Consider the following 27227-nt stretch of genomic DNA (forward strand, 5'->3'; position numbering starts at 1 on the left):
GTCCTTGCTCTCCCCTTCAGCTGAAGAAGCTTTTCTGCTGTTGGTTGCAAACTGGGTCCAACCCCACCCTTGAGGCCAGACTGGGGACCACGCTGTGAACCATGAAACCTCGGTGTCTCAGCTGTGTTGTAAGGCTGAACACACCCAAAATCTGCCTTTGGTTCCTGTTCCTGGGGGCAGGGCTGCCAGCAGATGCCCACGGTGGCAGGCATGGGTGCACTGGGGAGGTGCACATTTCAACCCACTGGGGTCTCCTCTGGCAAGGGGCTCCAAGCTGAGTTAAAAAAGCTGAATATAGCCATGTTGGGTGGAGTTGTATGAAAATGTGGGCACCTTCAGGAAGATGCAGGCAAATGAGTGCAGAATACTAAGTCTGACAGGAGTCTCGTCAGGGCAATGCTTATATTTGCTTCTCTCACCTGTTCTTTGGTAGTGACCCTTGCTTTTGTGATATGGTTGTTTCAATGTGCTGCAACAGATTATTTGTACGTACAGGGGATTTATACGTTCCTGAGTTCTGCTTGATGCCTACAAGAAGTCAGCAATTTGTGTGTGTGTGTCATGGAGCATTCAAATCTTAGTGGGGTTTTTTATGCTGTAGAGGATGTTTCAGTTCTGGAAAATGAGCCAACTTTAAGACCTAAGAAACAACAGGAAGTGCTCAGCTCTGATGATACTTGCTGCAACCGTTCCTGGTTCTTCTTTCATAGACAAATCTATCAGTGAGTCACATCAGATGAAGTGTTTCTCTCCATTCCTGCCATGCGGGATGGGACAAAAGAGGGTTGATGTGCTGAGCTGCACTCTACAAGGACGCCGGCTCGTCCTCCCATTCGAGAGATGCAACATATGCAGGAGGCAGCTTTGGTTGGTGATGTGGTGATGGACAGCAAGACCTAGCACTGAAGGAATGGGAGGAAAAGTGCTACGCTATGATCAGAGCAGGGCAGTCGGGCAGTCATCATACTGTGCTCCGGCAGCTCTCACCTGTTGTGTGGTCTGAGTAGACACCCGAAAAGCAGTGGTTTTCTTTTGGGTCTTCTGTACTATTTGTAGGCCACTTGACATCAGCAGCTCTTGCTGCCTAAACTTGGGCTTTCTGGTGAAACGTACAAGACCTGCTTGTAACCTCAGCCAGGCATTAATCAGTCTAGAGAGCTCTTGCTCCTGGAACAGGCAGAGCTGGACCCAGTTAATTTCTAAAATTAAGTTAAGATCAGCCCCAGCTGGGACTGTGTTGCCCATCAGCTCCCTTCTCTGTTGTTACAGGCAGGGCATCATCGCCTCAGCTGTGCTGAAACCTTGCAGTAAGCTCAAGAAATGCTGATTTTGTCTTTCAAACTGCAGTCCTGCATGGGGCGTGCTGTGGGTGATATGTCGGAGCAGAGCTCAGGTGCTGACCATGCAGCACATGGGCCATCAGGGCTATCACCTTCTGATTCCCAGAGTGACTGACGTTCACCCAGAGGGACTGAGGGGCTGGTCCTGCATTACGAGCGATGATGTCCAGGGGTCTGACTTCAGGTTTGTGAGTAAGATCAGTTTCTAGTAACTGGGAAATCTGTGAAATAACCCTGGTGGGTGATGCTATCTCACTCTGTGGGAAGAAAGGTGAGTTCATTGAATGCAGGCACAGGAAGAGGCCCTATGCCAACAAAGTGGCCTCCTCTCCCACTTCCTCCAAGGATGGGAAATCGCCTTGCTGTGTTGGGCCACAGTCACTGATCAGCCATAGCTGGGCTCTGAGCATCTTCTGCCAAGAAGGAAGCCACACTGACATGTCTGCCCTGAAAGCCAGGAATGCGTCAGCATCCCGAATGCCTCCCTTTTGGTTGCTTTGGCTGCTGCCCCCCTTGATCTTCTGCTGGAATTGGGAAGGCACAGAGGGGAGCTGTGTGGAGAGAGGAGCAGGCTCACCAGGAGCTACCTCGTATCAGGATTAGTATGGGCATGCTGCCCTGGGGCTTCCCAGCAAGGATTTGGGCTTCTCTTTCCCTGCAGAGACCTCATCTGAGCTGTGGTCTGGGGCAGGGGCCATATGTTGCTGCCTCCCACTTCCCCATCCTCAGTGATCAGGACCGGCAGCCTTTCTGTTACCCTCCGTGAAGTTACCCCGAGCCTGCACTACTGAAGTGTTACTTTCTGTTCTAGCTCTCCCTTCCTACAAAACACCCACACTGGCTGGTTTACTTTTCCTCTTTAAACCGAAACCTTACACTTGACCTCTGTGCCTCTCATGCCAGCCAAGAGAGAGCGGAGAGGATTTGTAGGGCCCTCGAGTGGCTACGGATCCCGCTCACCCTGCCTGCCCTGGGAAGCTCATCTCCAGGCTGCTTTGCTATTTTCAGGCTTTACCAGTGCTGCTGGAAACAGCCCTGGCTCAGAAAGGATTGAGGAGAGGAACGGCTCTGTGCAGAGAAGGTGGGCATTGCTGTGTCGAGATGTGCATGACTTACACTGACTCTCCAGGGCTTGCAGCAAGGGCAGGGCAGTGAGCCCTAACTGCACAGGGGCCGGGGTGCAGAAGTCCTGCTCACCCTGCCCCAGCACACGACACTCGTTGGTGTGGGCAAAGAGTGTGTGCATGGACAGAGAGGACGGAAACCAGGGCAGAAAAACACCTCGAGTTGACATTTGGTGCCTGCCCGCTTGGCTGTCAGCAGCACCAGCCCCAACACCGCAATGGCGCTTCATGTGCCTTTGTTTTGGGTGATATTGTTAGATGGTCTCTGTCTCGGTGCCTCTGAAATGCAGGTGCTGAGATAACAGGAAGAGATAAGCCCACAACAGAGGAGCTCTGCGTCCAGCAGCGCTCATTGGCTGTGTTTCCCATGCGCTTTCTCTGCCTACATAATAACAGAAGGAAGGCATTTGGGGTTGCTGCCTGCCCTCCCACACAAATACCTGCTTTCATTTCCAATCCTTCTCGGTGACTTGGGCAGGTAAGCGAGCATGGGGTGACTGTGGGGTAAAATGAACAGCTTGGAAACCAAAACCAAACGGCCTGTGGGCATCCTAAAACTGCGCTTCCGTGCTTACAGCTCCCCAGCTGAGCCCTGGTGAGGCAGAGCAGGCGGTAAGTCTGGTGTGTTAGGACAACTGAGCCCTTGACGAGCCTCCTGCTGATGTGTCATGCCTGATGGGACAGCCTGGGACCTCTCTGGTTGGCAACCCGAATCAGACAACCCCTTCTTCCTCTGTTAAGTGCAAGGTGAGCTTTCCAATCAAGAAAGGGAACGAAATAAAGGGGTGCTGCTTTGCTAATGAGTCTCTTCAACATAAGGGATCTCTTGCTTTTCCTCTGTAAAGTGTGCACCTCACTTGCTTTCACTATGGGCTCTTCCCATGCCTTGGTGGCTCTCCTGGCAGATGCTGACCTGTGAGAGCAGGGGCAGGTCGTTGGCTTGAGAAGCTGCTGCTTATGCTCCTGTGGGGGGACACGGGCCTGATTTCTCTTCTTGTCAGAGAAGGCAGCACCTGTGAGGTCTTGGTTTGTTACTGCCATCGCTGTAGCTCTCTGCTCTATTTGGCTTCCACTTTTCTGGAGCTTTTACAGCTGCTAAGCAAGCCACCTGAGGGAGCTGTGTCTCTGAGAATGGCTGCCTGCCTTGGGGCTCTACCCGCGGCTGCTGCAGGGCTCGCACGGTGCAGGCACTGCACAAGCTACATCTCCACTTTTACTTGGCCTCACCGTGATTTCAGGAGCCAGGGCCAGTGCGAGCAAGTGAGAGAATGAGGATGTGGTTCCTAGTGCAGGGGAAATGCCTGTAAATCAAACCCAAGACTCGACCAGCAAAACCTCCAACACCCTTTTGCTGAGCTTATCATATCTGTAGACTCTGTTTTTGTTTCAGCCTTACAAAAAAAAAAAAAAAAAAAAAAAAAAAAAAAAAGATTAGCCAAAAGCTAGCCTCTGCAAAAGAGGAACTGAGCAGCACCAAGGCTTAAAAAAAGCACAGTCAGGAAGGAAATGTGTCTGCACAGAAAGTGATTTTTAGGGAGACTTCAGGCCTTGAACTGGGAAATTAAATTCTGCATATTGGAGGAGTTTCTGGGAATCCAAGGACCACAAAAGAAAAGTCTGCTTAACAAGCAAAAAATGAATGGAAATAAACGGAGCCCCCACTCTCTTTCTATATCACGCCTCTCATCTTAACTAGAAATTTGTGTCGGCACACAGGCAGCCTAATTTCACACTGCTGGGAACAGCAAATACGTCCCCGGTGATTGCTGCCAAAGCACACACGCTTATCAGGCGCGTTCTTGCCTATCCCACCCCTCTTCCTTGTTGTCCATGTGCCACAGGAATAGCTGGGACACGTTTGAAGGTAAGGGGAGAGGCTGGGTGTACACTTCTCTGAATATCAAATGTCACCTGCAGTGGATGCAGCTATGGCTAGGGTCAGGCCAGCTGCTTGATTGCTCCCAAAAGCTGCTGCTGGGGACTTGAGGGCTTGTCCTTTTCCCATCTACTAGCCCTGAAAGTGCCCTGCTCCCTTGTGCCAGCTCTTCCCCATCCCTGAAATGGACTGCTCAGCTCCCAGCCCTGCTGGTAATTAACCACTTGGTCCTGGTGGGGCTGATGGTTCTGCTGGGCTAGGGCACTAGACTGGCCCGTGGTGGTTGAGAAGGAAGGGAGATCTCTGTTGATGCTGGCAAGACTGCCTCAGGAAAAGTGGTTCAGCTGTGGGAAAACCACCAAAGTGCAGCTCCAAAGAGTCACGGGTGTAAGGGGAGGTTGGCAAGGGAGGAGAGGCATTTCACAGTGGCACTGGAGGAAGACGTGCCTCTTTATCTCAAAGCATACATGCTTGAGAAGAGTAACAACTGTGACAGAGCACCTGAGGCAGATTCAGGCCCGATCTCTTATCTAGAGATGAAAAACTGCTCTGCTGCTGTCAGGCACCAAAGCAGCTGTCTCAACTGATTCAACATGAGTATGCACGTGGTAAGTGGTGAGAACCCTCTCTGGAGGCTTTGAAGGATGTGTGCTTCCAAAGCCCTAATTAGAAGTTGTACAGAAGCACAGTGTAAAGGCCTAGGTTGGTCAGGTGAGAACCAAAAGCTCTTCGTCTCCAATGAATAGAAAGAAGGTTCTGTGTCCATTTCAAAACAAAATAAAAACCTGCTGTAGCTGCATGGGATGAAATAAATGAGAATTATTTCATTTTGTTTATGGTCTTTAAACATGTTTATGGTCTAAAGTTGCACCAGGGGAGGTTGAGATTGGACATCAGGAAGAGTTTCTTCACAGAGAGGGTGGTCAGTCATTCAACAGGCTGCCCAGGAAGTAGTGGAGTCCCTGTTGCTGGAGGTACTTGAGAGACGTGTGGATGTGGCACTAAAGGATGTGGTTTATTGACGAGCCTAGGTAGGTCAGGGTGATGATTGGACTTGGTGATCTTGAAGATCTTTTCCAACCTAGATAATTTCTATGATTTCCTGTGGAAGCTTCTGTGCATGCAATGTGGGATTTTGGCTGGCCACAGCCAGTGGTGGCCAAGGCCTCAGGTTGTGAACAACATGGCAAGAAGAAGGGACACAAGATCTGTACCTGTGCTTAAGGGTCAGCTAGCCCATTGCCGCTCAGGGAAGGGATCACTGCTTGGTCTCACCAGGGAGAGATGAAGATGTGTGGGCCATGCAATGACGACAACAGTTTAGGGATGCCTTATTTAAGCACGGTACCTATTAGCCAGGTTCTGGCACACACCCCTAGGTAGGGAAGGCAGTGTACAGCATGGATCTACCATACAGCTTCTGTACAAAGCCTTGTCCTTGGGCCAAGCGTGTTGTTCAGTTACCTCCAGAGACAAGAGGTAGAGGCAGTGGGTGCTGCTCCTTGGAGCATCCTGCTCCTTGCTGGTGGGAGCCTGGGGTGCACAACAGCTTGGTGGTGCTGTCATCTAGTGGGACAACAGGAGCATGGTCTGGTCATGGTCAGGCCCCTGTGCCCTTTTCTCCCTGTGTGGTTTTTTTTTTTTTGTTTGTTTGTTTTGTTTTGTTTTTTACATCCTGACTGGCGAGCCTAGGAGTGTTGAGGAGCTTTTCCCTAGAAGCAGCAGCGGAAAAGCTGCTAATGGTCCAGGCTTCCTAAACATTTTTTTATTAGGTTTATGTGTCCAAGCTTACGAACTGGGCTGGCCCCTGATGTTCCTCCTCCCCATTAGGTACATTTTGTGTCTGTAAAAGAGACCAGCTCAATGCATAAATCGAATGAAAGTTGTCTCCCATCTGATTTAGTTCTTGTGTTGCGGTCAAGGAAACCTGGGCAGTCAAAGCTAGAGGCTTCCCTTAGGCACTTGATTTTTGTGATTCATATTCAAAACACAACGTCAGTCATGGCTTTGTGTTCACCATCCTGGCTACAGGTAGGTTCAAGTTTTGGCTCCTCTTGTAGCTGCTCAGACTTGTTCTGCCACTCACAGAAGAGGAGGCACAGGTCCCTGCTGGAGGCTTTCCCACAGGGTACACTTAGGTGACTTGTCTTCAGGAAGGAAAAAGCCTTGTGAAAGGAGTGGTATTTGGGAGGCATTCAAGGCTGAGTGGCAGCGAAGGGCAGAGGTAGGAGTAGGGTCTCGCAGCTCATCTTTCATTTTTTCCCAGCCTCTCCTGGCCTCGTCCTTTAAGTGCCTTGTTCCCCACACAGCAAGGGAACGATGGAAAATCTGACGCTGCTCATTCTGGGGTAAGAGCTGGGACACAAACACAGGTTGGGCAGGGAACTAATAGCAGCCTCCCAAATGAGAAACGTCGGTGGGCTTTTCTTTTTAATGATGCAGGGATTTTTTAGCTGCATTTTAAATACTTGGTCTAGGTTGAAATCCTTCATCTTGTTATCTGTGGCACCTGTGCACGTGTCAGGGAGGGTGATCTTGGCTGGTTGAGGTATCCCTAAGGAACCAGGGTGATGAAGGTGTGCCTCTGGTGGCCCCCATTTGTGCTGTCCTTCTCTATCCTTCCCCAGCAGCTCCTTATTTATTTATCTTTAAGCAAGCAGATTAACCTGCAGGTTACACCTGCTTAAGTGACATAAGTGATTGGCTTCTGAAGGACTCCTGGCTTAATTTTCATTACTCTCTTCTGCTGCATGAGGCACTCCTGGCCCAGCTGACTACTCCAGCGAGGAGTGGCAGCCCCAGCAGCTCAGTGGGTGGTGGGTGGATGGAGCTCCTGGTGGGGCAATGGGGGCTGCGGAGGGCCAGGTAGGAGAGGGGGTTTTCCTTCTGTCCATTTGCTGAGCATGGACATGAGCAAGGGGATGGAAAGGAGGAAGCTGCCTTCTGCTTGGAGCTCGCTGGCGCTGGAGCACAACCCCAAGGGAAACAAAAGCATGGGTTGGGTGGAAGCTCCCAAATCACCACGGTGTGGTACCAAACCAGCCAGGACCAGGCCAGAAGCTTCTGGTGGGGGCCCCGAGGGCAGCACCCACCCCTCTTGCCCTGCCTGGGCCCCCACGGCAGCCAGCATCCGAGGAGAAACCCCAGAAAGGCCAGAAGAGGGCACCTGGAAACAACTGTTTTGTGCACAGCTGTGTCTGCTGTTGGGCTCTTCCCTTTCCTTTTTTTTTTTTTGTGCTTTTTTTTTTTTTTTTTTTTTCTTCTGTGCTTTTTTTCCTCCTCCCCCCATTTTTCCCTTGCTTTTCTTTGCACAGGCCTCAAGAGCCATTTTCATCTTCCTAGGTACTTGCAGCTTTGTGGCATGGAAGGCGAGCCCGGGACATCTCCCACAAGCCGCCCTCCACCCTCCCCACCCAGTTGTCCCACGTCCTCTCCCCACCGTGCCCCCCCAGTGCATGCTGCATCCCTCTTGCATACGTGCCCATGCCTGCGCGGAGCAATGCTCTTGGCTACAAAACGCGCATAGGCAGGCGAGTGCATCATAACCACACAATGAAAGCAGCAATCCTGGCACCAAACCCAGGCCTGATATTCATTTATTTATTTATTTATTTATTTTTTCCTGAAAAGCGCCCTGAAACATGCAGGCTTCCGTGAAACAGCACCTGCATGCAAACCACAGTGGGGCTGGGAGAAAGGAAAAAAGAAACCACCTCGCCCAGCAAGAACGTTAAGCAAAAAGCAGTGCTGGGCTTGGCTGTCTTTCTGAGGTGCTGTGGCATGCTGGCTCTGAAACCCTAAAATTCAGAAAGCTGAAAACATTGAGCCAGAGATCCTATACATCAGGACTGCAAATCGAAGCTGTCAGGCTGGGGAAATATGCAGAGGTCAGCTGCAACACCCAGCTGGGTGCGACACTGATCTAATCCAGTGTACAGAGCCCCTGGGGTTCATTCGGAGTGAATTTCGATGAGTGCTGTCCCCACGCGGCATCCCCACCACGCTTCTTTCTGGGGGTGCCAGCATCTACGGTCTTTCCCTGTCTCACATGTGCAGACACACACTCTTTTCACCCTCACCCCCTGAACACGAGCTGCTTCCTTCTCACTTCCCATGGGGGCGTGCAGACTCAGGCATGAAATCTCTACCAACAAATGCTTTTTACGTGCTGTGCTGTGCGGCTGGGGTGTTTGCTCTCATGTCCTAATTGCATCACTTTCCTGCAACTCCCTCCCTCAGGTGAGCACCCCTCTCTTAGTCAGTGCATGCACACGATAAACATTTCATGCAGCACAGCCATGCCTGGATAACACCCACACAACCCCAGTTACATGCACATCTCCTCTTTTAGGTACAGAGGCATGAACTTCTCTAGGTGTTTACAGACATCCTTCCCTAAAGGTCCATACAATATCAAGTGTAAATACACGAGCTTTCTTCCTTGCACAGACATGTGAGCGCACACTTGCTTTCCTTTCTCCAGAATACACAAGCTCTGTTGATAAGCTGTCCCTGGTCTTTCTGTTCCCCATTGTTTCTGATGCTGTTTTCCCAAATGTCTTCTCTCTCTCTCTCTCTCTCTCTCGCTTTTTCAGGCTGCCAGCTGAGCTGCGAGGTGCCACAGACAAACCACGTGAAGTTGTGTTTGTCCAAGGCCTTTTCCTGGGCCAGTGGGTGTCTTGTTCAAATGGGCTTCACGTGTGCTCTCCCTCCTCCACCTCACTTTGAGGGTACCACAGCATTTTGATGGCACATTTCCTCCCCATGGGATGCTCTGAGCTGTAGGGGCAAGGGCCAGGGCTCCTTCTTGGGGAGGTGCAGCACCTCTTCCATTACTGTTGCAAGAGCCAAAAAGACTCAACATCCGCTCCTGCAAACAGCTTCCTCTTGCCAGGACATGCAGGGGCACACATCCAGCCTGCCTGGGCTTACTAACTGCCTTGGCCCTGGGCTCGAAGGGCAGGAGCAGAGGGAAGCTGGGTGTGCAATGCAGGCACTTGGGTCAGTTGGGAGGAATTTGGGGGCATCAGCAAAGACCTGCAGCTTTTGGGAGGGCACAGCTTGTGGCAGGGGGTTCCTGTCACTGGAGGGAGAGCAGGCTGTGGTGTGGTGCCGGGGACAAGGGGAGGTGGTGAGGGTCTCTACCACCCTTCCTGCCCCATGCTGAGCATCTTGCACCTTGCTGCTGCGCATAGCCCAGGGCCATGAAGGATGCGGCCTTGCTGAGGCTTTTGCAAGAGGTGGAGTACCTGAGGTGTCAGGCTCTGCACCTGGGCAGGGGCTCTGCCCTGGGGAAAGGGTGTTAGCCCCAGCCAGCCTTCAGCTGTGTTCCCAGCTATGCTTCGCTTTTAAATACAGGCTTCCCACTGCTCGCTGTGAATCTGCTCAGGCTGGGGCTATGGAGAGGTGCAGGGGATGATGCTGAGAGGTATGTGCTTATCTCAGTGCAGATGTGGCTTCTGGCTTTGTGAACCTCAACCTATCCTGGTGCATAGGCGATGTGTGGCAAAAAGAGCTGTGCCAAGTGCCTCTCTCTGTGTTGACCCCCAGCTGTATCCATGTGTGGTTTGGGGCTCTGCTGAAGCAGGAGAAATGGGTGCTGATTTAGCTGGAAGGGCTCCTGTCTCCAAAATATCTTTGTGATGAGGTGTGGGGGGAAGCCCCTTGTTTGCAGGCCCCTCTCTGACCCCACTGGGGGAAGCAAGGCCCATCCCTGTGGTGCCCCCAGGGGCTGGCATCTTGTCCTAGGTAGCATTTTTGCCTTGTGGGTGATGCTAGTGACAGGTATTTGGATGAAATACATTCAGAAACATAGCAGTGGGAAGCTGGGCTTCACTGGTTTCTCCCTGCAGTGATGTGCTTGATACTGAACCCATTTTTTTCCCCTGCTGGTCTCAGTCTCCTGGTTCTCTTGCTGGGCTTAAAGCCCTAAACCAGTCATGCCCCCCATCTCTGCTGCCCTGTTTGCCTCTTGCATGGGGTTTCTAGACAAGCCAGAGGCAGGAGCCACATGTCCCTTGTGTGCAGTACAGCACTGACCCCAGCTCCTGGTGGGCTTGCTGAGGTGGAGACCTCTGGGTGTACACAAAGAGCAGCGTTAGTGGGAAAAGCGGTGCAGGCCCGTCGGAAACACGTGAGCATGGATGGAGCCAGCTGTCCTGCGTGGGAAGGAGGGCGGCTGGCCCAGAGGGTGCGGGGGAGAAAGAAAAGCCTGACCTGGAGCGAGCTGCTCCTCTCCGTGGCCAGGAAGATGAGCGGCTGGGGCTGGACGTGGGTGCATGGCACAGGGCCACGTGCTGAGGAGCGAGCTCTAAGGACACTGAGAGAGCCGTGGATGTCAGCTCCTGCGAAAAGGCTGTTGGATACCTTGTGGCCTGGGGAGGCTGACAGCGTGGTGTGTTTCTGCTTGTCATCATTAGCAGGGTCTTTACACAGGCCTGCTGTCACCTGGGGCTTTGTCCTCTCAGGGAAAGGCACAGGACCCCTGCCCATGGTCTGATGTGCAGCTCCGTGCTTTGCTTCTGGGCTGGCTCTGTGCTATGGATAAACATCCAGGGTATTTAAGGAGAGAAAACCTGTTCTGTATGGCCCCTTGCATCCTGAGCAGGCAATTCAGGTGGCAAAGGTCATCCCAAACACCAAATATGTGCTGGGCTCTGGGCTGGATGTGGCTGTGGAGGCTGTGACAACCGTGTGTTGAGCAGGGGAACTTGTTGGTGCCTACAGGGAGGCCACGGCTCTTTATTCTTCTCTTTGAGAAATCCAGCTAGGCTCTGTGTTCAGGAATAATCTGAATTTATATGCTGACAGCCCTCCCTCAAAGCCGCAGCAGTGGTATGGGACTCAAAGCAAAGAGTGAGGCAGCCTCCTCTTTGTGTACGGTGAGCCAAAATGGTCCGATTTTTCCTCAGAAGCTTCTGGGTGACCAGCCATGTTAACACAGCTGCAGCTGTGTCTCTGCAGGGGTGTTGTTTTCCAAGCTGAAACCCAGAACAATCTCCTCAAAGACAAGCTGAGGAAAAAAGTGACTATGCTGGGAGGAGCAGCGTTGTTACTTGAGTGATGGGTTGGCTCTGAACAATTCTCTCCAAACTGGAGAATCACCTAATTTAGGTGGGAAGGGACCCCTTGGAGGCCACCTAGTCCAAGCCCCAGGGAGCCTCCAGATGAAGGAGGAAGATAGCAAGGCATCTTTGTGTTGCCGAGGAGACAAAGTCTGGAAATAACGCTCCCCCAGACCTCCCAGGTTTGCATGAGTTTGCAACTGTGCTTCCTGCTACTGGTTGGTCTGGGCGTACGAGGAGAACAAACGTTGGACGCTGTTTTGCGCTTCGGTCAGGTCGTGCTGCAGCCAGGAGGAGCAATGGCCCATAATGGAGAACATATGGGCTCGCACAAAAACACCCTCGCTTCCCTGCCTGTAAGATGGAAATAATAACTCAGTGCCTTAATGAAGAGTTGCAGGGCTCGCTTAAATAATTAAGACCTCATCTGGAGGAGATGGCTGGAGGGCAGTGCGATTTTGATGGCAGGAGCATGGCCGGTATGCCTCCTGCCCTCACACCCCCACGAGAAGGTGATGCTGCCATGCCATGGGGACATGGTGGCCCTCTACACAGCCCTTGTGGTGGCTGTACACGGTGTGAGATCAGCCCCATGTGGGGTGTTGGGTGGTTTCACTGGTCCTGTAGCTGTCTGGGTCTGTTCCTCGCTGCTGCTGTAGAGAACCAGCTCCCTCCCCTCTGACTGTCCTTGCACATGCGTGCTCTACATCAAACATTGGTTGACTCAGAGCAGGGGCAATAAAAGATATGAACATTTCCCAAGATAGCAACATCAGGGGACTACTTATTTATTTTTTTCCTCCTCCACCTCCATTTTTTTTTTTTTTTTTTAGGTTTTTAAACTGAAACTTTTTATTCTGCCTTCAGGGAAAGCATTACTTATCTTTCTTAGAGCTGTGTTTAAAAGAAAAAAAAAATATATCATTTTCCCTTTCCATGCTGACCTTTCTGGGGCAGAGAAGAACAGCCTTTAGTGAAGAGAGTTGGGTAAGGCTCCCAACTCCTCCTCTCTGTCCTCCTCCAGGGCACCTCGTCCTCGCTTTTCCATCCCTCGCTCTTGGCATTGGTTCCTGGAGGAAGGGAGGCCAGCTCTGCTCCGTCTCCTGATTGATGGCTCTGCTCCTCCCCACATTGTTTCATATGTTCTTGGCCTCTCTTCTCCTGCTGAGCCTGACACAGCGATGAGATGAGGTCAATGCTCAGGATGTTTCAAGAGCTGAAGCCTGGGCTCTGTAACACGTGAGGTCCTCTCTGGTCCCCTGGGGTTGTGTGGGGTCCTTCTGCTGCCTGAAGCTGGGTGGCTGGGCTGCAAAACTCATGGTGGTTTTGTTTGGTCAGGGTGAGACTGCCTCCAAGCATTTTGCCATGTCCTGAAAGCCTGTAAGAGTGAGCTGCTTCTGAAAGCACCAAATGAAGTGTTTATGAGAAGAAATTGCCCCTGAGAGCCTGGCTGCCACCATAGGGGCAGGGAAACCAAATGGCTGGGAGACCTCATGGGACCACTGTGCCAAAAAGGGTCCCTTGCAGCCCTCCCTGGTGCTGGGACTATGCTGGCACCTCTGCCAGTCCAGGCCCTCATCCTGGCAACCCTGTGCAATAACTGGTTGAAGTCTGTCAAAGCTGAGAGGCACTGAGCAAAGCAACTCGCCAGTAAATGAAGTGGCTTTTTTCCAGGGAAATTTTTGCTCAGCAGAAACTATGTGGTTGCATCTGATATGGAGTCTGTAAGTGGCCATTAGCTTGTTGTGGATGAGAACAACATAATTGAATTTAAGGGAAAGGTTTAAGAGGAAATAAACTTTTCCTTTTGTGTCGAGTTTCCTGCACCACCACCACCCCATCTCTTTTATTTTTTTCCTCCAGCTGATAGCTGCAAATGTCAATAGGTTGCAGTTAATATGCAGAGATAAAAATAAGAACAAAGGGAGGAGAAATGAGGAGGAAAACTAGGGATGTCCATCTTCACTAGAGCTGGGCGTATGTAGCAATAAACGTTCACAAAATGTGCTTCTGAATAAAACATGCAGACTGTCTTCCTTAGCGATTGTGACCCATTTCATTCCCAAACACTGCTGAAAAAAATTTTCTGCCTACAAAGATGTTCACGAAAGCAAGCCATCTTTTAGAGTAATGTGAATAAACGTAATTGAGCGCCCGCACTGGCGTTATTCTCAAAGCCATTTTGAAGAGCTCTATTGGTTGCGTGATAGGCTCGTGGAACAATTCGGCATGATTGCAAATAACTTGCAGCTAGAAGAGGCTGTGTCTCCTGAGTGTGAAGCATGGCCTCTGGCTGGAAGCAGTGCAGTGTGACTTACATGACCAGTGGCATAAAGAAAGGGGAGGGGGGGGGCTGAGGGGTGGGATGTTTTCTGAGACGGGGTCCCAGGGAAGCCGTGTGTTAAAACGCCTTCTTGCAAGGTACTTGTCAGACTCACCTGAGGGGCAGCCCTGTTTGCAAGGAGACAAGCTGCTTGCTGATAATTCAGGGCTGGGTAATGGGGCTGTGTCTGTCCGAGGATTTATCTGCAGCGAGCAATTTGATCAGCTTTAATCAAACGTGACAGCAACGTGAAGTGCAAAGATTTGGTCAATCGGTTTGAATTAAACCCCCCGTGCCTCCATCAATGTCACTGAACCAGGGATCAGGGCATGCCCGTGTTGCTTCCTCGCTCAGCCCATGGCCATGGGACATTGATCCGCAGTTCCCGCACTCCTCTTCCTCAGCCCTTCTGGCCTGGGCTCTCCGAGGTGGGGATGGAAAGGAGCTGTTGCTTTGCACAGTGTCTGTTCACCTCTGGCTGTTTCAAAGTCCTCCCCAGTGGGTTTTTCACTTTCTTTTCCCTGTTGTAGCAGCGAGTTGCGTTTCATGCGCCCCGAACGCTGGGGCTTTCCCGGCGTCTCCCGGATGGCTATTGCACATTAAGCTGTAATTGCACCGTCAGGGAGTTTTCCTTTCTGATGCTCTGCCAAAACGTTCCCTTTGAAAAAAAATTATATCTATAGAGGTTAGCCTGGGCAGGAAATAATCCAGACAAATGCATGCTACCCGATCTTCAGGCCAATTAATCCAAAACAGATACTCGGGGAGAGGGTGATAGGGGAAATGCTGAATGGGGTCTGCGGGGAGCGGGCAGCAATTTGGACACGCTGTAAGCTTGCAGTGCAGATGCTGGCAGCGGTGCTTAGTGCTTGTGGGCTATGGGGAGGGCAGGAGAGGGCTCTGCTCGCTATAGCGAGTGGGAGGTGATGCCTGTGTGCAGCACCACCACTGCTCTGTGCTCCTCGGGCATCCCCGGCTGCCTGTGGGTTGTGTCTGGAGGCAGTGGCTCACAAAGCTGCTGGACTGGGGTAATGTTGTGGTGGAAATAACCCACGGGTGATGTGTAGGAGAGCTTTCCCTGTTCCTGGCTTCCCCCTGGCCAGGAAAATGTTTTCCATGCAGTTCAGGATGCGCCAAAGGGCGACCCTGCACAGGGGCCAGGTCTTGGTAAAAGCGGAGAGCATCCATGGAAAATTAAAAACAAATGGCAAAACAAAGAGGGGAAAAATGCCTTTTTTCACTTTCTTGATTCCATTTGTGAGGATTTGAGATTTTGGCTTGGAAAGGAATGAAAAATTGTTCTGAAAGCTTCATTTTGAAAATACTGAACTGAAGCCTGTTGGCTGCCTGAAGAGTTGGTTGGTCGCTCCTTGCGTTTTTATTTATTTATTTATTTTCACATGAAGAGTTGTGCAGGCTGTGCCATCCCCCTGAAGGCTTTGGTGCCATCAGATCTGGATCGATGAGGGGAAAGGCGCTACCAGTCACGGCATCATGCAGTCCCCAGTAGGAATGGGGAGACATTGTGGAGGCATGGCTTTCTGCAAGCAGCGCAATGAAATCTCTGATAAGATTAGTAGTAATCTGATGAACATTAACCAAGGGGGTGGAGGGGGATGGGATGCGACTAGGAAAAGTTTGATAGAGAGGTCTAATAGCAGGAAGAAGATTTACTGTGAAATAATGAATGCTTTTGCACTACAAATTGATTTGGAAGAAAGAAAAAAGAGGAGTCAATCATTCTCTCAGGCATTCTCTCTCACTGCTGTTTAATTTGTAGTTGTAATGGAAATAATATCTATAAACTCTCACTCAGTAGCTCTTCTTCCCTTCCTGACCCTACCCAGGAGGGAAAAGAAAAAAAAGAATAAGCCTCGAAGCATCAGAAAACCTTGAATGAAATCCTTAAACAAAAAAGTTACCTTCAGGAAGGGGTAGCATGAAATATTTTTTGTATAGATTTTAGTCCTGTTAGCTGTGCTATTTAAAAATGAATTGGATGCAGCAGGGAGATCAGCAAGAGCTGTTGTTAATAGCCTCTCTCTTTTCAAGACACATCTTAAAAAACCCAAGCACGCTCCCTTTGTGGGATGTACAGCTGGAGTGATAGGAGCTGCTATCCAAATCTGAGCAGTGTGAAAGGTGGGTCGGGTGTCCAAGCTGCGGGAGGGGAGCTGTCAGCAGAGCCGGCAGTAGCCGAGCACTAGAGGAAAGAAGCCTGAGACAGCAAGAGGGAAATCTGCCCTTCGCATCCCTCCTGCGTTTCGGGGAGCAGGCCTTGCTTCTGCCTGCACCCCCGAGCCTTTGTGCTGCACCCTCCAGGCTGCTCTGAGTCTTCCTCCTTCAGGCTGTGCTCACTCTTTCAGTCCAGGTCTCTGCAGAAGGAGGTTCCATCTGGAAAATGAGAAGAAATGATGGTCAGTGACTGGGAGGAAAGCAGGGACGTTCTTAGCAGCCTTTTGGCCAAAAGCTGAGAGAGTGAAAGGTGGAAATTAGGTGGGGAAGTAACTTCTGGTACAAACAGCTCTCTCAGCTCATGCTAGCAGTGCTGGCTTTCTTTTGACGACATTTTGATTGCTTTAAAGTCACGTGCTGTGCCTGCTGGGTACTTTTTTCCATGGCTAAGCTTGCAACGTGAGCAGCTGAGCAAGGCTGCACAGCCTGCAGGAGCGGCTGATCTCCCAACACAGCAACAGGTCCCATTAAATGGACCATGGGCCATGCAAGATGCATGGCCTGACCCTGCACGGCCTGGAGGGGGGCAGGAGCCCCTCTGCTGCAGCTCCTCAGTGCCTGTTAGAGGTGCAGAGCTGGGTGCTGAAGGGTCCAGCAGGACAGGGGGACGGTGCCCTCCCCTAGGGCTTCAGGAGCCCTGCAGCGAGTAGTGGGGCTGGGGGACAGGGCCTTTTCCTGGACCTTTCAGGGAGAATGAGGTGAGCCAAAAAGCTGGGAGCATGTGGGCTATTCTGCTCTCCGGGCAGCAGACGTGATGTCCTTAGCCGCTTCTGGCTGGCAGCAGCGCTTCAAAGGCCTGCAGAACAAAGCTCCTGTTTTCCTTCTGTTTCACCTTAAAGGCAAGAATAAAGCAGGTCTTCCCCAGGGACTAGAGGAAACCATAGGAAAGCATGCCAAGGGGAACGTATGCCTCCTGTGGGACTTGAGGCAGGATTTCCACTGTCATAGCACACCAGCAAAGCAGAGGTGTATGGGCTGGGGACCCCCGGTGAGGCAGGGATTTGGGGGCTGCCAGGGGGTGCTGCCAGGGTCGTGCCAAGTGAGGTGGGAGCACACTCTCCCTGTGGGCAGTGGGCTGGGCAGTGAGCTGTGCGCTTGCTGCTGGTGCTTAGTATTTATTAATGGCTTGGAAAAGTGGGGGAAGCAGCGAAGCAGCAAGGTTTGCAGATGGCATGAAATTATTTAGGTGAGAGAAGGTACCCGGCGGGACTTATCCGCGGCAGGTGAGTGGGCAGGCGAAGTTTGCTGTTGACAAACACGGTGCAGAAGGATGCCTCTGTGCCTTGCCAGGCTCTCAATTTACCGTGGCCGGCCGGGTGATGGCAGGGGGAGGCTAGGTGTCACTGCACACAGCTCAGTGGAAACATCTGCTCAGTCTAGAGCAGCCATCTCAAGAGGGAGTAAAATGGCTGGATGCATAAAGAGAAGGATTAAAAAAAAAAAAAAAAAGACGAAAATGCCACCTCTCTGCTGTCTGAGCAAAGTGGTTGATTTATGGACTGGGGCAATCTTCTATTGCACGAGTAATGCAGGTGAAAAATGGGAGCCAAAAGTAGGCAAAGAAAATGATGGATGCAGAGAGATGGAAAATAGTGACTGTGTCTTGCTCCCACTTGTATAAGGAGGGTTGTAGTGAGGTGTCTGAAAAATAAAGACAACTCAGTTTCTAGAATAACAGAATGGCTTGGGTTGGAAGAGACCTTAGAGACCACTCAGTTTCAACCCCCTGCCATGAGCAGGGACACCTCCCACCAGACCAGCCCCATCCAGCCTGGCCTTGAGCACCTGGATGGGGCATCAACAGCTTCTCTGGGCAGCCTGTGCCAGGGCCTCACCTCCCTCGCACTAAAGAATTTCTTCCAAAAATCTAATCTAAACCTAAACCTCCCCTCTCTTAGTTTAAAGCCATTGCTCCTTGTTCTCTCCTGCAGCAGGGGTGCTGGCACCTCTGCCCTGTGCAAAGGCTGGGTCTTGCTTAAATTACTCGAGCAAGACAAGCCTTTGCCTCTGATACGGTGAGGAAATGTGACCTAGTTAAGCCCAGCCAGTTTTGAGTGTGATGAAATGGAAGCGACTTCTGTGTTGCCGAAATCTGCCACCAGAAGCAGGGCATTAGCTGCACAGCCTGCCCAACAGCCACCCAGCGAGGTGTCTGTAGGCATCCCACCCCTCCTCATCCTCATCCCCAGTGCTGCTGCTGCCAGATGGGCAGTGGGCACCCCTCTCCCAAGCAGCCCTGGCCATCCCGCACCGTGCATTGCACTGCTGCGTGAAATCCAATTAAAGGGTGAAATGAATTTCGGAGTCGCTGCGAGGGGACGGGAAATGCCCATGCACAGAGGAGCAGCAAGGAGACGGCTGTGGCCTCGTTTTTAAGCCCAGCCCGACCGAAAAGCTGCTGCCGTGGCTGCAAGGGAACTATAAACGTACCATGCAATAACGTTACTGCTTTGATGGATGCTGTAAAGGCTCTGAATGCTTTTCTTTCTCTCTCTCTCTCTCTTTTTTTTTTTTTTTTGTTACACTACGGCCTTGTACCTTGCAGCCTCCCTCGCTGTAAGATGCCAGCTTCATTTGTAACTCAGCTCCTGCCCTCTCCTCTCTCTGTATCTTTTACTTAATGGTCACAAAATTTATTTTGCCACCCCTTTCCTTGAGGACAAAAAGAAGTGCTCTAGTATTTCAGGAAACAAAGCATTTCTCCTCTCCTCTTGCTGCTCCCGGCGCAGGTTTATGCCTCTCTGAAGCAGAGCTGACTAGCAAGGAGCTTCAGCATGGGCTGCAAAGCGCGTGGAGCATTTCTCTTGGGGGACTGCCCTTAAGGGACCGTGCGGGCCTGTGGAGGAGAGCCTCTCCTCAGGCCTGTGGAAGAGAAACTTCCAAGTGCTGAAAGCTATCGGTTCTGTCATTTCCCCCCTTGGAAAGTCCCCCTTTCCTGCCCCCCTTCCTGGTGTGTGCTCAGGCTGCGGGGCCAGGTGGGGATGGAGGCCAGCAGCACATGGGGGCCAGGCAGCCATTAGGTTCAGGGGAGAAAAGCTCCCCAAGGGCCGGGAAGGCTGCAGGCGCAGGGCCTGGCTGCAGGAGTTCCTGTGCTGTGGGCTGCCAGGAGCTGGAGGGTCCTCGGGGGAAAGTCACACAACACTTCTGGCTTTTCTGTGCTTTCCTCTTAAATGTCTGCTCTGGGCCGCTGCTAGCAGCAGCGTCCCAAGCTGGATGCCCACGGGCCTGGTGAAGGGCAGTCGTTCTTGCGCCCTGCTCTCTGCTGGTTTTTGGATTTCATTCACCCTCCTCCTCCTGCCTCTCTGTATTTTTCCCTGCAAGGATGACTTCTCCTCTCTCCTGTTCTGCTCTAGCCTGCTTGTGCCTTGTAGGATTCGTTGCAGTGTTCAGCCCGGGCTTGGCTCTGGCTGAGGGTGACTCATTCTCTGTGCCTTGCCTTGGTCCCACCTCCCGGCTCTCTCTTGGACATCTGCTCTGTGCTGCCTAACTCTAACGTAGCCTGCCTGAAAATGAAGCCCTGCTCTGTCTCCCTTTACAGTAAAAACCTGCCTTCCCTGGAGGGCTGGGGTCTCTCCAAGGGCACGGCAGGCTCCCCAGTGGTGAGCACCAACAGCAAGGCTTCGGGACGGTCCCTTCCATCTTCTTCCTCCTCCTGTCCCCAGCCTAAGATGTAGCTGGCCAGCGAGGGCGTGCAGTCTAACAGAAGCGGAAGGTTGAGTTTCTGGCCAGTATCATCTGACCAGACAAAAACCTTGATGAATGTGTTTTCTTTTTCCCCTCCTTTACTTAAATGAATTCAGGCGAGACCAATGTTTCCTTCTTGGTGAGGGATTTCTGAGGTTCTGACTCCATGGAAAGTTTGACGGGCTTGGGTGAGCGGCCAATTTTTGAAGACAGCATTTGTTGAGTGTTTGCTCAGTGCCTGGAATATAAAACCGAAATAAACATATACATTCAGTAGCTCTGCTGAGAGTTCAGGGCTTGGTGTGTGTACTGTCCAAACATGCAGGAAGGATTCTGCTGCTGCAAACCCAAGCAAACCAGTCAAATTAAACACAAAGGTATGCACTTAAGAAACACCCGTGCAGATCTGCTGTTGAATAACATCCGTGCTGTGAAGGGACAAATCCCAGGCGCATTTCTGAGTGAAGATTTCCACAGCTTCTTAATCTCGGTAATAGTAAGTCTTTCTGTAGGTGCTCCTCACCTTGAAGTGTCTCCAAATGCTTTGTGCATGTGTATATGAAGGTGGTGGTGGGCTCTGGGGTGGGATGTAGCATCCATTCTGCATGACCTACTGTGTCCTTGGGCTCATTCTCCCCCACACAGAGCCCCCCAGTACAAACACAGTGCTGTTAGCTCCCTCTGAATTCCTCTTCCAGCCTCCTCCCCCTGCATTTCTCTGGACTTTCTCCACATCCCTCCTTGCATCCCTTGCTCCCATGCTCGCCCTTGTGCCTTGAGCGCCCTCCCCAGTACTGCTGCACATACACTGCTCCTCTTCCTAGGCAGCCCTCTACAAATCCTACTCCCCCTTCCTCCCTCTCCTCCAGGATCCTCTGTGCTTGAGCTTGTACCTTCCAGTGGAATTTGCATGCCCTGCCTGTTTCAGCTTGTAAGCCACCTGGGACAGCAAAGATGTTTTATCTGCAGTGACAAATTGCTGCGTGAAGTTACAGTGCTACTTGAAAAGAACAACCTCCCTAACAACGTCGCAGCCTGATGGCCATGATATACCTGGGAGAAGGTTAAAGAAAACAAAGGTGAGTGCTGATATATTGAGGGCTGAAACGAAAGAAATGTACTTAAAGCTTTCTTTATCTCATGCTTTGCACTTAGCCCTTCTAAGATCACCTGTCAATTCCCAGCATCCCATTTTAGGCAGATGAAGAACAAACTTCTGTGTGCCTCTGGGGTGGCTGGGCCATACCAATTTTAACAGCTACCCAGCAAACCCCCACAGATTCCTAGCTTCAGATTATACTGATTGTATGGTTTAAGTAGTCTAAAACCAGGACTCTAATGCCACGTGCCTAACCTCACTCATCACGCCATACCATCTAATCTTCTGCTATACCCATTCACCTTATTTTTTGCTTCTGGACTAGGCTTCTTTGGAATTTCACATGTCTTTACCAACGGCATGTAATGGCAGGCAGTTGGCAAGTCAGCTGCCTTGAGCTTCTGTTCATCCTCTTCTTGGGGGCTCACAGTTCACAGATTTCCACCCTTGTCCATGCCTTTGTCCCAAGCTCCATCTCTAGCTTGGTGGTTCCTCAACATGGAGAGCTTGGTATGCTCGTGGAGTAGGGAGTGATCTCTCTCTACCCTGAGCAGGAGGAGAGCTGGTCACAGTGCAGAGGGAGACTCAGAGCCTTTGGCCCATTCCCCACAGACAGGGTGGATAGTGTGAGTCACGCTGCACGTGTCTGATAGAAACAGGCTTGGGGCTCGGCTCACTGATTTCTGTGATGAAAACAGTCCAGAAAGCAGCCAGGAGACAGTACTAGGCCTTTGCCATTCTTTCTGTGGTCAGCAATATGAGGCAAACTTGGCAGCTGAAAGGCAATCGAACACCAGCTGTATGAAACCTTAGGTTGTTAACGAGATAAGCATCTCTTATGAAGATGATGGAAAGTAGGATGGAAAGGATCTTCTGTGTTATATTGCCCAGTCCCCTGCTGTTTGAAGTGTAGGGGTGGTACCTGTAGGGAACTGCCCCAGCTCTGCATTAAAACAAGCTGGGATTTTGTCCTGATAAAACCTCCTGGAAGGCAATCCCAGAAAAGCACTTCTTGGAGAGTCAGGACCTTCTTCTCAGTTCCAGCTGAAATGTTTTCCTGGCACATTTATACTCATTTCTGCCAGCACTGCCCTTTCACTCAAACAGTTCTTCTCTCTTCCTGGTGCTTCCCTCCAGGGTATTTATAAGCAAAAAATATATCCCAGCCTGCATTTTGCTAGACTCAGGAAACCAAGCTCATTTACTCTCTTCTTGTAGAAGAAAGGTCTCTCCTTCCCTGGTCATCCTGAGAGAGAGAGGCCGAAAAAAGGCAATTTTAAATTAATTCATCTTTTAAATGGATGTACAGTATTCTGTACTTCTTTGATGGCGTTAAAATCTTCCTAGTCCTATTAGAAATCCCTCATCTGATGTGTCTTAGGTTCACATTTGTCTTTCTCACATCTGCATGATGTTGCTAGCTTGCAGTCATTTGATCGGCTAGTGCACTCAGGTCTTTCTCCTCCTCTGTCACTTCCAACTGATGAGCTCCCAGCTGGTAGCAGAAATTCTCGTTATTACTCCCTCAGGGCACGACCTCGCATTTTGTACTATTAAATTTGATTCCATCTCTATTGCTTCTGTCCCTTTTTCGTAAGAAAACTGCTCTGATTAGTCACCGTATAATGCCTTAGAGACCTAAAGACATATTCACTACATTTTTATTTTTAGAAACCGTTTGCTGTTTCAGTATTTTCATTCAGTGAATGATGCTGATGTCTCTCTGTATTACCACATCTTTCTAACAGGAACTCCAGACTGATGTGGAGAAGGGTAGTGGAAAATTGCCTCGCGGATGAAATATACGGCAAAAACAGGTATATTTCCAAATTGTTTCAAGGAAATAATTCTTTAAGTTGGTTGTCATTCTGTTGCATGAAATGATCAGACACGGTGTCCAATCAGCTGAGAAGTGCAGGTGTGGAGATGTTCTGTTTTACCTATTTTTTTCTGAAGCAATCCACCTTTGCTGTGTCTGAATTTACGGCATCTCGCTGTCAGAGCACATATCTCGTCTTCAGCACTGTCACAATGATGGCTTCCAGCACTTTTGGTTTGTAACCACCAAAACTATTTTTATGATGTTCAAAGTACTTCAGAAACAACTGTCTTTATTGCTTAATTATTATGCTCAATTACCACGGCAGTGGGCAGCTTATGAAGATCTGCGATGGTGATGAGAATTCATTTATTCTGACCTCCAACTCTCAGCTACAAATAATTGCTTTACCCAGAGAAGGCCTGATGCAATGCAAAAAAGCCTCCCTTCACCTAGGATGCCATAGCAGCCCTGAAGAGCCTCTGAGGCTGCGCGTTGCCCACTGGAGAGAGTCCAGGACCGACAGTCCTGGGGTGCTCTGGCTGCACTGTGTGCTGCAGGCAGGCTTTGGGTAGCCACAGAGAGACAGAGAGCTTGGTTTTGAGAGCATGCTTTGGAAGGAGACATCTTTGGAGAACCGTGCTAAAGGAAATTGCCACCGCGAGAGCTGTTTTACGGACAAATGTATTGCAGGAAACAGATGGGGGGATGTACACAACAGTACTGCAGAATTTTATTTCCCATGTCTGGATTGCTAGGTGTTTCACAGGGCCGTCAGCTCTTTACTGGACTACTCCTTTGTAGCTGTCTGAGCAGCATCCAAAAGCAATGGGCTTTCCCTCCCAGGGGGATGTCTGCAAGTGAGTATTGAGGTTACTTGGGCTGCTTGAGAACCAGACAAAGCCACTGTGTGCAGGGAGCCACAGTGGTGCTGTGGTGTTAAAATCAAAGGCGGCTTCTACTTGTTCTCACTCCTGCAAATGGGGCACATCCCAGAGGCACAGGACAGTGTGCTATAGTGGTCTTCAGAGGGGTGAAACTTGGTGGCCAGGAAAGAAGTTTCCACACTGCCTCCCGTGTGTGCACTGAGGGTGCCCTGTGTGTTGGGGTGCCTGTGGGGAGATGCATCTCTGTGCCCTGCTGCCCTCAGTCAAAGTGGCAGAAGGACAGGATCTCTGTGCACCCTTTCAAGATGTAAGTACCTTTTTATTATTTTTTTTTTCTATTTTTTTGACAAAGACTGTTTCCTGCCTTGTCCAAGCCTGTTAATGAGGTGCCTGTGACACCTGACAGGGCCTGCCTATGGAGACGTGGAAGAAGGAAGAAAACAGCAGAGGGAGAGGGAAGGCAAAGCATCGTTTTGGAAGCACGAGAACTTCTGAAACATTAATCTGGTGGATAACTCCCTGCCAGCTGAATTTCACTAAACCACTGATCTGAATCATGTCACAGATGGTATCGTCTTCCAAAGTGTTAGCAAAACACAGGGCTCAACCTTCAGTGGCCGTGCATCGCTATTTCTGATCCAGCACAACACGCCTGTAAAAGACAGAGCTTGTAATAACTGCAGCTCAGGAAAAAAAAAAAAAAAAAAAAAGGAAAATAATAACAGTTTGAGATCTGAATAGCTGGCTTGCAGAAGGAGAATTGCCCATTTTGCTCAGTGCAGCAGTGAAGATGGGCTCATAGGAAAAAGAGCAGCGCAAGCTCTGCTAGACTGTGAGATCCGCTTTGATGCCCTTTAATAAGTGTAAAATCCCAACTGGCATTTCTAAGTGGAAGGCAAAGGTGTTAGGCTTGGTGAAATAGGACCAGTCATGACACAGGCAGAAAGAGAGGAGGAAGAGATTGCCTGTCAGCTGGGAGCCTCCATTCCTGTTAGTTCACAACTGCAGGAAGAATTTAGGTTTGAAATGTTGTTTTAAATATTAAAGCCCATGCTACCTGCTGTGGAGATGGATAAATGGTCATGCTCCTGAGCTTTTGTGATCTGATAACAGAAGCTACGCCTGTGTTATCTCAACCTGGGGTCTGGCACCTGAATTTTGGTGCGTGGCCAGTGCTCCCTACTTGCCTACTCCTGATTTCCACACAGGAGGGTAGCGCCCAGGCCCTATGCTGATGTGCCTGGGCAGACAGCCCCTCCATGGCTCAAGGAGGGCATCTGAAGGGGCTGCATCTTCCCACCAGGCACTGAGCTGCTGGGAGAAATGCAGGAGCTGCCCTAAGCACTCCAGCATTATCGTGGTGCTACAGAAGGACCTAAGAGGAAATTAAATAGGGCCAGAGCTGCCCTAAGCACTCCAGTATTGTAATGGTGCTACAGAAAGACCTAAGAGGAAATTAATAGGGCCAGAGTAACCAGATTTGAATAGTATGTAGTACAAAAGGCTGAGGAATCTGTCAGCCTGAGGCAAGACCTCTCACAGAAGATGTCAGCCCAGCCAGTTAAAGTCAGGCAGCCTCAGAAGAAACTGAGTATAATGGCAACCTGCATAATAGGCGCTGCTACCACCTATCACAGTAATGAGATTTCATAAAGAAAAGCCCATCTCAGTGGCTTCCAGGAGGATTTACTGCAGCAGACAGCTGGGCACATGGGCTGATTAAACACAGATGCAATTTTGAACAACTGCAACAGCCTCTCACGTTTTACCGTACCCAGGCAGTTCTAGCTAAAAGAGATGCAGCAGACACATTCAATCCTTTTTTAGCTTGTCTGAATGTACACGCGCTGTGAGAAAACTAACCACCGATTCCCTGTGAGGAGGATGGTGCAGCACAGGACCCATAGCAGGAGGGTGGCATGTCCTCTGGATTAGGAGGTGGGAGCTGTCACGTTGCCTTCTCCATCCTGGAGGAGGACCTGGAAGCAGGACTCGGTTGTGAGTCTGTCCATGTTTGACTTGGCTGGGATGCTTCACGGTCAGCCAGGGCCGCAGGCACAGCCCTATCCATCACTCCTGGCTATAAATTGGTGAGGCTGCTACACCTTTTCTCCTGCCTCAAAGTGAGCTGCTGCCTGGCTCAGTTAAGGCACTGCCAGCAGGAGCTGTGACTACCCGCACTTGTGATTTTGATCTGCGATTGCCTGGTGACTTGGCCAAAGCACTAAGAGATAACAGGGAAAGGGCTGGGGTAAAATCTCACTGGCACTGAGCTTATAGACAGGATGCTACTTAGACCTCGTTTTCCCCCAAGGAAAGGTTTTGTTTGATCTCAAGGTGGGCTGGATCCCACTCCCCTTCCTCAAGGCCCTACTGCAGCAAAGCAGTGGCTCTAGCACCAAGCTTTGAAATGCTAAGTGAGCGCAAAGGATCTAAGGACCCACTTCACAGACAGGGCTCATTCAGTGGTGAGATAATCTCGAGAAAGAAGGGAATGGTGCAATTAAGCGAAGGGATGCTAAAGGCAGGGGATATTTGGGCTTCTTCCCTTATGAGTCTTTTTAATACTGGGGCTGAAGCAAAGCCACGATTCCTTAAATCACCTAACACCTGGAGGCCACTGGCAGGCTCACAGCACAAAGTGGATGCTTCTGCTACTGGTGTTATTATCATCATCAGTCTTGCTAACCAAGCAATGATAGAAAAACTCATTGTCTGAGGAGCTGTGTCCACCCTCCTTTTCTACACAATATGGCTTTAATTATACTCAAAGAATCTAATGACAAATTAGGGACTAGTCACTGCCTTTTGAAGTCAACAAAAAGATTCCTGTTGACTGGATTTGACATTGGCTGAGGACCATAAACTGCAGGAGAATGTTTGGATTGCTGTGAACCTACACTGGACTCTGTTGAGGGGTGGCTTTGCCCCCTGGGAAGCTGCTGGTGTCAGAGCCAGCAGAACTGAGCACCCATAGCTGCCAAAATCAGGAGTACAGTTTTATCAAACCATCCTCTGCTGTCATGTTCATGTTCGCTCCTGGTCTGTAGAGGCATTGCAGGCTGGTCTGCAGCAATCACCACTTACCCACACACCACCCCATTGCATCCCTGGACTGCTGTTTTCCTAGCTGTAAGGTGGGACCAGATCATCAACTCATCACCAGCTAAGAATTTGACCTTTTTTTTTTTCCTCTTCCCTTGTTCTAGGAAAAAATGTCAGTCCACGCTAATTTTAAAACTGACAAAGCTATCAAATTAGATTCAATTAGGCTCTTTCCACCCCTTGCACATGCCTGAAAAAAAAAAAAAAAAAAAAGAGCTCAGTTATTGGAGTTTAGCTGACGATGCTTTTGTGCAAGAAAGGAAAGGCTCCAGCGAGTTTCTCTGTAACTGAAGCCATATGGGATCGAGACTTGTTGGACCAATACTGAAACGTGTCTGTGTCACAGAGCATTTTGATTCCAAGACATACAATGGACTGTTTGCAAAGTCACGTTGCTGGTTAAAACTACATTTTTTTTAATTGACAAATAATTAAGGGACTCAGCTGCTTAGGAGGATATGGTCTAGCTGATTGCTTGGGAAAGTTTTAAAAAACCCAAGCTAGCCTGAGGTTCTCTGTTGACTTGTTTTCATATTACATCTAACAACCACACTGTGGTAAATGTTTGCCAGCCTTTTAGGCAAGTTGCTTAAGGCACGTCAAGAGATAAGGAGAGTTAAAAATGATTTTAACCTCCTAATTTCCCATCCACCCTCCCCAGCACATGCATG

The 27227-nt window shown here is 50.2% G+C and overlaps 1 protein-coding gene across 3 annotated transcripts in view; it reads left to right on the forward strand.

Moving 5' to 3' along the window:
* The first annotated feature begins 2814 nt into the window (after nucleotides 1-2814).
* Nucleotides 2815-27227, forward strand: part of PTGFRN (prostaglandin F2 receptor inhibitor) — a 102237-nt gene continuing 77824 nt past the window's right edge. The window contains exons 1-4 of one of the 3 annotated variants that reach the window (XM_038184413.2): nucleotides 2815-2942; nucleotides 3042-3211; nucleotides 20516-20725; nucleotides 22494-22562. The gene's annotated coding sequence lies outside the window, so the exon portion shown is untranslated. Of the gene's footprint in view, nucleotides 2943-3041; nucleotides 3212-9704; nucleotides 9769-20515; nucleotides 20726-22493; nucleotides 22563-27227 lie in introns of those variants that run through there. The other 2 variants (XM_072025476.1, XM_072025471.1) reach the window with 2 other exon arrangements.

This window comes from Anas platyrhynchos, chromosome 1 (genome assembly GCF_047663525.1).
Source record: "Anas platyrhynchos isolate ZD024472 breed Pekin duck chromosome 1, IASCAAS_PekinDuck_T2T, whole genome shotgun sequence".
In the NCBI taxonomy this organism is placed as follows: domain Eukaryota; kingdom Metazoa; phylum Chordata; class Aves; order Anseriformes; family Anatidae; genus Anas; species Anas platyrhynchos.